The sequence below is a fragment of the Podarcis bocagei genome, assembly GCF_964188305.1.
Source record: "Podarcis bocagei genome assembly, chromosome: 13".
Lineage (NCBI taxonomy): Eukaryota > Metazoa > Chordata > Lepidosauria > Squamata > Lacertidae > Podarcis > Podarcis bocagei.
Window position 1 is genome coordinate 41,597,405 of NC_138138.1, and position 11,269 is coordinate 41,608,673.

Sequence of the window (11,269 nt, forward strand, 5' to 3'; positions counted from 1 at the left end):
GCAACGGTAACGTGTGCACAGGTTTGCTAGAACCTCTATAATAATTACTCTGGTAATTTCCCCTTTGTTCCCTCTTAAAATACAAGACACAACACAGTCTTTATAAAAGTATAAAAGAATTTACTCACGATCTGTTCACAATATGATCCCAGACGGCAGACAGGCTTAAAAAAGTAAAATACACTTAGAATCTATCTCATAGGAAGATAGGCCTCTCCTCTCTTGGCTGAGAGCCAAGAGGGCATCCTGCTTCTTCGAAAGGTGATGGCAGAGAGAGAGAGATGGCTGCCTGCCCTGTGCTTTTGTCATTTACCTGCACAGGTGAGGCCACACCCACCTCTGGTCACATGTGGAGGAAGTCCGTCCCCAGGAAGTTTACCTGCTTGATGGACAGACATCCCTCCCCATGTTGTAACATGTACACTCTAGGAATGTTGTCATTGACTGCTCCTGTGTTTACATCCCACACTAGCAACCGGGAGAGGATGGGCAGCCCCCCCCGAGGATTGCTAGGAGCCCAGAGAGGACGCGCAGCCCCCCGAGGATTGCTAGGAGCCCAGAGAGAACGCGCAGCCCCCCGAGGATTGCTAGGAGCCCAGAGAGGACACGCAGCCCCCCGAGGATTGCTAGGAGCCCAGAGAGGACACGCAGCCCCCTGAGGATTGCTAGCAGCCCAGAGACGGCGGGCAGCCCCCCGAGGATTGCTAGCGGCCCAGAAAGGATTCTCAGAGTTTCTGGACGATGGGAGCCTCTCGCTGACTCCGCAGAGCAGGAAACGGCCCCTAGGAGCGGAGCTGCTCCGCCGGGAGACCGATTGTGCGGCCCCCTGGCCTGCACCTTGGCCGTGACCTCTCTCGCCACCCTCAACCAGTGGCGTATCTCATCTCACGCTGGCGGCGGCGGATGCTAAGGATTGCGAAGGTGGGTCTGGAGGGGAGCGAAACTTTTGCCTTGCCCCGAATTCGGTGGGTTTGCAGCCAGATGACATACGCCACTGGTTGAAAGAGGCGGTAGAATAAAGCTGGTTGAGTTTCATCCGCGCTTTTGCTACATTTTGGTGGAGGAGGGGTCTTAGCAAAATTGGGGAGTAGGCTATTCCCCTGAATGTTGGGATTCGCAGGATACTGGATAAGTCTGCAGGCTTCAACAGGATGATGCAATACTCTGCTGGGTCAGAGTGACTCAGCAGGAGTGTGATTAGTGTAATTGGCTGTTTTAAAAAGGAAAGCCTGTTTAACAGGGGGTGTGGTGGTTGTGCTGTAGTGTGGTGGTGCTGCTGTGGTGAAGAGTATTCGTTTGTAAGTACTCTGTATGGACTGTTTCTTTTGTAAATGCCTGTATATAGCTCACATTAAAAAGGACTGAACTGAAAAACCTGGAACTCTTAGTGTTTTGCTGAAAACGCCGCGTGGAATACACGACAGGGTTATGGGCCCAGCACGCTTCCGCTGCGCAAGAGTACAGGTGGCAGTTATCTAGCCGTGGGTGCTGGAGGTGAGCTGCAGGGATGGAGCAGTCCAGAACTGGCGTGTTGCTGGAGAAGCTGATGGCCACGAACTACAGCACCTGGTCGGTCCGCATGCAACACTTCCTCAAGCGTGAGGGCCTGTGGAAAGTGGTGGAAGAGCCACCGCAGCCCCCTGAGGAGGATGAGGACGACGATGAAAAGCTGGCACTAGCAGAGGCCCAGCTTGAAAAGGATGAGAAAGCTTTGGCTACGATCATCCTTGGAGTGGACGACAGCCAGCTAGTCTACGTAGCTGATAAGTTGACGGCAAGTGAGGCGTGGAATGCGCTCAAGGCTGTCCATGTGCGAGAGACAGCTGGCTCACTGATAACACTGACCAGGAGACTGTACCGGTGTCGGAAGAAACCGGGGGACTCCCTGGTAAACCACCTAAAATTCCTAACAGGCTGTTTCCAGGAGCTAGCCTTAAGAGGGAGGCCTGTGGGGGAAGAGGACAAAGTCTTTATAGTCCTGAGTTCCCTTGACGACAGCTATGATATGCTGGTCAACTCCCTCGAGTCTGTAGAGACTGATAAGCTGACTCTGGAATACGTGACCGGACGGTTGTATGCAGAGGAGGACAGGCGTGCAGAGCGAAAGATGACCTCAGCCCAGCTGTTGGAGCATCCCAGAGGGAACAACAGCCGGGAAGAGCAGAGGTGTCGGGAGCCGGAGAAACAGCCAGGAGGAGATGCTGCAGGCCAGCCGGTGGTCAACAAAGTAAAAACGTGTTTTTGCTGCAAGTCTAGTGGACATCTGCTGCGGGACTGCCCGAGAAAACAACAAAAACAGCGGAAACACAAGTGGCAGCAGAGGGAGTCTACCGCTTGGGTGTCTGCAGATGGTCAAGAAAATGAGGAGCTGTGGGTTCTGGACAGTGGAGCTTCTCAAACCTTTTGTAAAAGAAAAAGTCTGCTAACTGATGCTAGGGCTTCAAACAAAAAACATGTAAGTCTTGCTACGGGCCAGAAAGCTAATGTGGTTTGTGAGGGGGAGGTTGTGTTCCCACAGCTGGGACACACATTCAGGAATGTGTTGTGTGTGCCTAGTTTGCAAAACAATCTCCTGAGCATTCCTGATTTGGCAAAAGCAGGCTTTGAAGTAAATTTTGTGGGAGGCCAGTGCCAGATAAAGCAAAATGGGGCAGTGTTGGCAAATGCTAGCCTTAGAACTAATATGTATGTACTGCAGTGTGAATCTAAGGTTGCGAATGTGCAAAATGTCCCGACCCATGATATGTGTATTCATCTCCTGCACAGGCGTCTGGCTCATGCTAGCTATAAGGTGCTAAACAAAACATTGGAGTTGTGTGGGGGGATGAAAAACATAAAAAGTTGTGATAATTACTTAGACTGCAATATCTGCAAGGAGGTTAAAAGCAGGGCTTGCCCAGTAGCAAGAGCAAGCCAGAGAGAAACCAAAAAACCACTGGAGTTGATTCATGCTGATGTAACTGGTCCTTTTCCACCTAGTGTCTCCCACAACAAGTACTGTTTGATCCTAGTGGATGATTTTTCTAGATTTGGCTGGGTCTATCCATTAAAGCAAAAGTCTGACGTTGCCCAAACTTTGAAGTTCTGGGTAAGAAGGGTAGAAAGGCAACTTGGTGAAAAGGTGTCCTCTATTCAATCAGACAGGGGAGGGGAGTTTATGGCAAGCTCCCTAAGAAACTGGTTGCGTTCCCAAGGGATTAAACATAGGCTTACCAATGTGGCCACGCCTCAGGAGAACGGAGTAGCAGAGCGTAGGGGAGGTGTCTTGCAGACACAAATGAAAGCATTGTTAGCAGATGCAAATCTTCCAATTAAGTACTGGGCTGAAAGTATTAAGACTGCGAATTATATTGGGAATCGCTTGTGGTCAAGGGTACTAGATGACATACCCTATAAAATTCTCTATAACAAAAGTCCCAGTTTGCAACATTTAAGAATCTTTGGGACAAAGGCATGGGTTGACATACCTGTGAAAAACCGAAGAAAAGGTGGGAAGAGGGCACAGCAGTTGCTATTTCTTGGGTATGAAAGTGGTACGAAAGCCTACAGGTTTGAAGATGATAAAAACCTTTTGAGTTATAGTCGATCAGCCAGCTTTAATGAGCAAAGAAATTGGCCCAAGATACATGCAAACCTGCTGCCAGAAAAAGTTTTACTGCCGAGCATACCTGATAAGGCAGTTGAAACAAAGCTAAGAATTGGCAGCTCTCCCAGAGAAACTGAAAGGGAGGAAGTAAAGGTTGAGCATTTTTCTCCAGCTGCTAGCATGGAGCAGGGGAGAGAAGAAAGTGCAACAGGGACAGGAGGAGGTAGATCTCCAGAGTCAATCCACCCCAAAAGCAGTCCTGAAGGTAGCCCAGGGGGTGAGATTAATGAACCAAGGAGGTCTGCAAGAAGTAATAAAGGTCACCCTCCAGACCGTTATGGGTTCCCAGCCACCATAAACCAGGTTTGTGTAACTGAGCCAGAAAACTTTGAAGAAGTGCAAGAGTTACCTACTCTAGAGAAAGAGGCGTGGTTAAAGGCAATGCAGGCAGAGTATAACTCTCTGCTAAACAACAATGTGTTTGTACCTACAGAATTGCCTGAAGGTAAAAAGCCCATAAGCTGTAAGTGGGTTTTTAAAGTGAAAAAGCTGGCTGATGGTAGTTGTCAGAGGAAAGCCAGGTTGGTTGCACGGGGCTTTACACAGAGGAAAATGATACATTATGATGAAGTGTTTGCCCCAACAGCAAAGGCTGAAACAGTAAAATCAGTTTTAGCAATGGCAAGTCTGAGAGGGTTAAAAGTTAATCATTTTGATGTTGCCTCAGCATATTTAAATGCTCCTATTGACGCCGAGGTATATTTACAGCAAATACCAGGTTATGAGCTAGAAAAAGACAGCATGGTGTTAAAGCTGCAAAGGGCACTATACGGTTTACACCAAAGTGCACGTCTATGGCATGAATGCATAGACACAACTTTGAAAAAGATGGGATTCAAACAAAGCCTGGCTGATTCCTGTTTATATTCAGCAATGGTGCAAGGAAGTGTTTGTTATTTACTTTTGTATGTTGATGATATCTGTCTGATAACAACTGCACAAAAGCAAGTGTCTTGGTTTATAAACAGCCTAGGTAACAAATACAAACTGAAGTATTTGGGAGAGATTCAAAATTACTTAGGAGTAGAGGTTCAGAGAAATGAAGAGGGCGTTTACTCTCTGAGTCAGAAGGAAAAAATCGAAAAGCTACTGAAGACATATGAAATGGAGAGGGCAAATGAGGTTGACACTCCCATAACTACCCAGTACAAAAATGAACCAGAAGGGCAAAAATGTGAGAATGCAACAGCGTTTCATTCTCTGTTGGGTTCTCTGTTATATTTAAGTTGTTGGACAAGACCCGACATAACATTGGCAGTGCACATGTTAAGCCAAAGAAGTGCAGACCCGGCTCAGAGAGATTGGGTAGCACTTAAAAGAATCCTAAGGTATCTGAAAGGCACAAAAGATTATAAACTGGTACTGGATACAGGATATGATCAGCAAGTGTATGCATACGCTGATGCCAGCTGGGGAGACAGAGAAAATGGAAAGTCTACCACTGGCTATGCCATATATATTGGAAATGCCCTGGTTCAGTGGAAATCCCAGAAACAAACATTTGTTGCCACAAGTACTTGTGAAGCAGAGTACTCAGCCATAAGCGAATGTGTATCACAAATAGAGTGGTTTGCTTGCCTAACAAAAGAGCTTGGAATACCTTCTGAAATGCCAATCACTGTGCTAAGTGACAACATGGCTGCACAACAGCTTGCCAACCAACAGAACTTTAAAAGCAAAAGTAAACATATTGCGATAAGATACGGAAATGTGAAAAATGCTTTGGAAAGAAATTTGTTAAAGGTACAGCACTGTAACACAAAATGTAATGTGGCAGATTTGTATACAAAATGTTTGGATGCTCCTAAATTTCGAGACTTAAGAGAATTATTGGGTCTCAAGCCTTTGACTTAAGGAGGAGTGTTGGGATTCGCAGGATACTGGATAAGTCTGCAGGCTTCAACAGGATGATGCAATACTCTGCTGGGTCAGAGTGACTCAGCAGGAGTGTGATTAGTGTAATTGGCTGTTTTAAAAAGGAAAGCCTGTTTAACAGGGGGTGTGGTGGTTGTGCTGTAGTGTGGTGGTGCTGCTGTGGTGAAGAGTATTCGTTTGTAAGTACTCTGTATGGACTGTTTCTTTTGTAAATGCCTGTATATAGCTCACATTAAAAAGGACTGAACTGAAAAACCTGGAACTCTTAGTGTTTTGCTGAAAACGCCGCGTGGAATACGCGACACTGAAAGCCTCGTCTTGCTTCATAACTGCTATTTACGCTTCTCTCTCCATCTCGCTTTGTAACTGAACCAGGAAACCACAGGAAAATGGCAGGAAATGCCTAAGTCTCACAGTTTCCTAAGTAATTTTTTTAACCTATCACCAAGCAATTACTGCTAAACAGACCAGCTGCAAAATTGTTGCTGTCGCTGTTTTATTATTATTGCAGTAACAACATAAGGCCTCGGGGTCCCTTCCAACTTTCTCATACATGTCAACATCCACAACAAGCAAATGGAATCTCAAAACATTCAACATGTGTACTTAAATAAAAAGGAGGGAGGAGAGAAAATTGTGTTGTTTGTCTACATATTCTGTTGTTACTCTGTTAGCATTTAGCTTCCCTCCACCCCAAACTTGGATCCTTAGTTTTCTACTTTATATGCATTCCCAATTATATCATCTGTTTACCTCTATTTCCACTAGTTGTCTTTACAGAATTGGTCTAGTCCAGGCAAAAATTTTAAATCTCCACAGTGATTTTTAAATATTTTTTTGTATTTGTGGGAATGTTCAGGGATGCAGGAGAGGATATATTGACTGATTATATCCTTATCCAACTTGTGCTATCAAGTTCCCAAAATATCAGCAGAGTAAGACATTCCCCTTTATTTAAGTTCGCAACGGTAACGTGTGCTCAGGTTCGCTAGAACCTCTATAATAATTACTCTGGTAATTTCCCCTTTGTTCCCTCTTAAAATACAAGACACGACACAGTCCTTTACAAAAGTATAAAAAGAGATTACTCACATTCTGTTCACAATCGGATCCCAGAAGGCAGACAGCTTAATAAAGTAATATACATTTAGAATCTATCTTATAAGAAGATAGTCCCTTTTTCCTCTCTTGGCTGGGAGCCAAGAGGGCATCTTTATCTTAGCAGATGTTACTTCTTCGAAGGAAGAGAAGAGAGAGAGATGGCTGCCCCTGTCCTGTGCTTTTGTCGTTACCTGCACAGGAGAGGCCACACTCACCTCTAGTCACATGCAGAGGAAGTCTGTCCCAGGAATTTTACCTCCTGGCTGGACAAACATCCCTCCCCATGTCTAAACATGTACACTCTAGGAATGTTGTAATTGACTGCTCTTGTGTTTCACATCCCACAGTATTTACTCCAATTGTTAAATTTTCGGTACTCTTGGTCTCCTAACTGCCCGGTCAGATTATCCATCTCTGCCTATTCCATCAACTTCACTTGCCAGTCCCTGCCGGTAGCAAAATGTGCCTGGCGCCTGGGGAAATTCGAACACTGGTTCCCCTAAGTATGCTGATATCACCCCCTTGTTTCTCGGCAATGCTATTTTGACTCCACTTCTGTTGTTACTTGTTAATTTAAAAACGATTTCATTTCAAACACACAATTCATTTATTTTTAGATAGTCCCATTTCCTTTAAATTGTCCCATTTCTCCGCTCATCTTTGCAGAGAAAGATGGTGAAATGTGTGTTGTCACCTGGTACTCAGCAAAAAGATATGCTCTCCTCCCAATCAGGAAAAAGTGGTGCTAAGTGATCTGCCCTAATTGTGGTCTGAGGTGAGCCTGTGCTAAGCCGCTCTAGTGGAGATCATAGAGTCATAGAATGACAAGGCAGGTGGGAGGACTGTGTGACTTACCCATGTTTGCTAATATGATTTTTGCTGAGGAAGTTATGGTTTTGACAGAATCCACACACTTTTAGTGACTTTTGCTGAAAATCCAAGTGGTTAAAGCATATAGTGGCAAATTAATTAACTGATCGTTTATTGTCCTTTAACATACATCAGGTAGACTCATGGTGAGCCATCTTTGCTGCCCTGATATCTCCAATCTATCTGTTAATCCCTGTTGTGAATACCATTCCCTGCTCACACCTCCCAGCTCCTTTCAAAGGAATATAGTTTTTTGTCATGACAGCAGATGATCTTCTAAATTGTTTTGAGGGTTTTTCAAAACTCCCCTCAGCCCCAGCCAGCAATGCCAGTGATCGGGGGTGATGGGAATTCTAGGGCAGAATAACAAGACGTTTTATGAACTAAAATAAAGTTTTGAATACACAGCTTTTGATGCAAATCACTCTGGTACAAGGAACCACCTTTGCCTCTCCTTTTTGTCATTCCTATTTGTCATTCCATTTTATCAGAGTGTTCTTGTCAATATTTCCTAAGATGTGCCAACGCAATGTGAATTTTTATGAAACTGGAGGGAAACCATGCTTCATCAACTCAGGACTTTGTTACATTCCAGATCGCTCGCAGCCCAGAGAGGACAGGCAGCCCCCCGAGGATCGCTAGCAGCCCAGAAAGGATTCTCGGAGTTTCTGGGCGATGGGAGCCTCTCGCCGCCTCCGCAGAGCAGGAAACGGCCCCTAGGAGCGGAGCTGCTCCGCCGGGAGACCGATTGTGCGCCCCCCCCTGGCTGCACCTTGGCCGTGACCTCTCTCGCCACCCTCAACCAGCGGCGTATCTCATCTCACGCTGGGGGCAGCAGATGCTAAGGATTGCGAAGGTGGGTCTGGAGGGGAGCGAAACTTTTGCCTTGCCCCGAATTCGGTGGGTTTGCAGCCAGATGACATACGCCGCTGGTTGAAAGAGGCGGTAGAATAAAGCTGGTTGAGTTTCATCCGCGCTTTTGCTACATTTTGGGGAAGGGGGGGTCTTAACAAAATTGGGGAATAGGTTCTTCCACTGAAAGCCTCGTCTTGCTGCATAACTGCTATTTACGCTTCTCCCTAAAAAGCCCACAACCCTCATCCCAATTTCAAAAGCTGTTTGGACTAACTTTAAAAAGCCCTCTGCAGGCAATCAGTTCAGAGAGAAGGGGTTTCTCATTTCTGGCTATAGCCACTCTGTCCACTTTCATGTGTCCCCTGACAGAGATTACTTCTTGGGGAATGTGTGTTCTGCCTTTTGCACTGCAGAACTGTAGCAGCTTAGAGCAAAGAGGCAAGGAAACCTCTGAAGCTCCTTTCCTTCTGGGCATTGTCGGCCAAAAGGTGTTAAAGAATGATAGAACCTTTTGTATGTATGCTACCACAGCAGCAAGAATCCTTATCGCTAAGTATTGGAAGACTCAAGATTTGCCCACACTGGAAGAGTGGCAGACGCAATTGATGAACTACATGGAGCTAGCTGAGATGACTGCCAGGATCCGAGACTTGGGAGAAGAAGCAATGGAGGAGGACTGGAAAAAAATTAAGGACTATTTGCAAAAGTTTTATAAGTTATATGAACTATAGGATTTCGCATGACTTCGAATGTTAGCCCCAGCAACGAGAGTGGAATACATATGAAATTAGATAATATTAATGAAAGAATCAATGTTTAAATGGTCAAAAAGGATAGTATGTTTGCTTATAGAGTAAACGGAAAATAAGGAATTTAAACTTAAATTGTAATTGAAAGTATAAAAGAAACACACGAAACAAGGTTATAATTTGCTGATAAATTTATTGTTAAGAATGCTCTGTGCGGGAGATGCGGGGAAGTCCGTTGGAAAGTTGAAATAAGTTGTTGAAATGGTTTGTTTTCTTTTTTTCTTTTCTCTTTTTTTCTTTTCTTTTTTCTTTGTTTGTTTAATACTGTGTACTCTTATTTGGAAAAATGCAATAATTTTTTTTTTTTAAAAAAAGAAACCTCTGAAGCTCCTGATGTTAGTTCCCAACTTCTATCATCCCTGACTATGCTGGCAGCAGCTTCATTCAGTGGCTGTTGAACATACTCCATCTTCATTTAACTGTGTGGCTTTTTGGGGGGGGGGGGAGTGCAGTGTTGACGTTTTTAAGATTTTCTCTTCTGAAAACCTGGTGGTTCCCCTCAGTGTTAGAAACTCAGATATATATACTAGGTGCCATAAAATTAGGCGCCAAATGGCATCTCACACCTAAGCTATGATCACCAAAACGGAATGCCTATTTGCCAGGGGGTTAGACTAGATGACCCTCGGTGTCCCCTCTAGTTCTCCAATTCTAGGATTCTATGATCTCAACTACACTGCTTGACAACAGTTCTCTTGACCCAGTATGCAAGAAGGAGAAACGCACACTGTGGAAATGGAAATGGTATTAACTATGGACTAGGACATAGGTTTTTAAACTGTGACCGCCAGCCTGGCATCCAGAAATCTCCATGTAGTCGTGTGCCAGTAGCAAAACACGCCTGGGAAAATTTAAACACTGGTTCGCCTAAGGATGCTGACATCACCGCCTTGTTTCAATGCAACGCTATTTCGACTTCACTTCTATTGTCACTTGCTCTCCTGCCAATCAGGAAAAAGTAATGTTAAGTGATCTGCCCTAATTGTGGTCTGTGGTGAGCCTGTGCTAAGCCCCTCTAGTGAACTGTGGAGATCATAGAGTCATACAATGACAAGGAAGGTGGGAGGACCTGTGTGACTTACCCATGTTTGCTAATATGATTCTGCCAAGGAAGTTATGGTTTTGACAGAATCCAGACACTTTTAGTCTTTTGCTGAAAATCCAACCCAGAGAGGACGGGCAGCCCCCCGAGGATTGCTAGCAGCCCAGAGAGGACGCGCAGCCCCCCGAGGACTGCTAACAACCCAGAGAGGACGCGCAGCCCCCCGAGGATTGCTAGCAGCCCAGAGAGGACAGGCAGCCCCCCGAGGATTGCTAGCAGCCCAGAGAGGACGCGCAGCCCCCCGAGGATTGCTAGCAGCCCAGAGAGGACGGGCAGCCCCCCGAGGATTGCTAGCAGCCCAGAGAGGACGCGGAGCCCCCCCAGGATTGCTAGCAGCCCAGAGAGGACAGGCAGCCCCCCGAGGATTGCTAGCAGCCCAGAGAGGACGCGCAGCCCCCCGAGGATTGCTAACAACCCAGAGAGGACAAGCAGCCCCCCGAGGATTGCTAGCAGCCCAGAGAGGACGGGCGGAGCTGCTCCGCCGGGAGACCGATTGTGCGCCCCCCCCTGGCTGCACCTTGGCCGTGACCTCTCTCGCCACCCTCAACCAGCGGCGTATCTCATCTCACGCTGGCGGCGGCGGATGCTAAGGATTGCGAAGGTGGGTCTGGAGGGGAGCGAAACTTTTGCCTTGCCCCGAATTCGGTGGGTTTGCAGCCAGATGACATACGCCGCTGGTTGAAAGAGGCGGTAGAATAAAGCTGGTTGAGTTTCATCCGCGCTTTTGCTACATTTTGGGGAAGGGGGGTCTTAACAAAATTGGGGAATAGGTTCTTCCACTGAAAGCCTCGTCTTGCTGCATAACTGCTATTTACGCTTCTCTCTCCATCTCGCTTTGTAACTGAACCAGGAAACCACAGGAAAATGGCAGGAAATTGCCTAAGTCTCACAGTTTCCTATGTAAGTTTTTTAACCTATCACCAAGCAGTTACTGCTAAACAGACCTGCTGCACAATTGTTGCTGTCGCTGTTTTATTATTATTGCAGTAACAACATAAGGCCTCGGGGTCC

General features: G+C 46.1%; 2 long non-coding RNA genes across 2 annotated transcripts; one reads left to right on the forward strand and one right to left on the reverse strand.

Moving 5' to 3' along the window:
* The first annotated feature begins 821 nt into the window (after positions 1-821).
* On the forward strand, positions 822-8,462 carry LOC308570931. The gene is made up of 2 exons (XR_014001240.1): positions 822-921; positions 8,088-8,462. It is a non-coding gene; the product is annotated as an uncharacterized lncRNA (long non-coding RNA).
* Positions 7,254-10,649, reverse strand: LOC308570927. Its single transcript, XR_014001234.1, has 2 exons — positions 9,476-10,649; positions 7,254-8,795 (listed from the first exon to the last, which is right to left on the reverse strand). It is a non-coding gene; the product is annotated as an uncharacterized lncRNA (long non-coding RNA).
* Between the last annotated feature and the right edge of the window lie 620 nt (positions 10,650-11,269).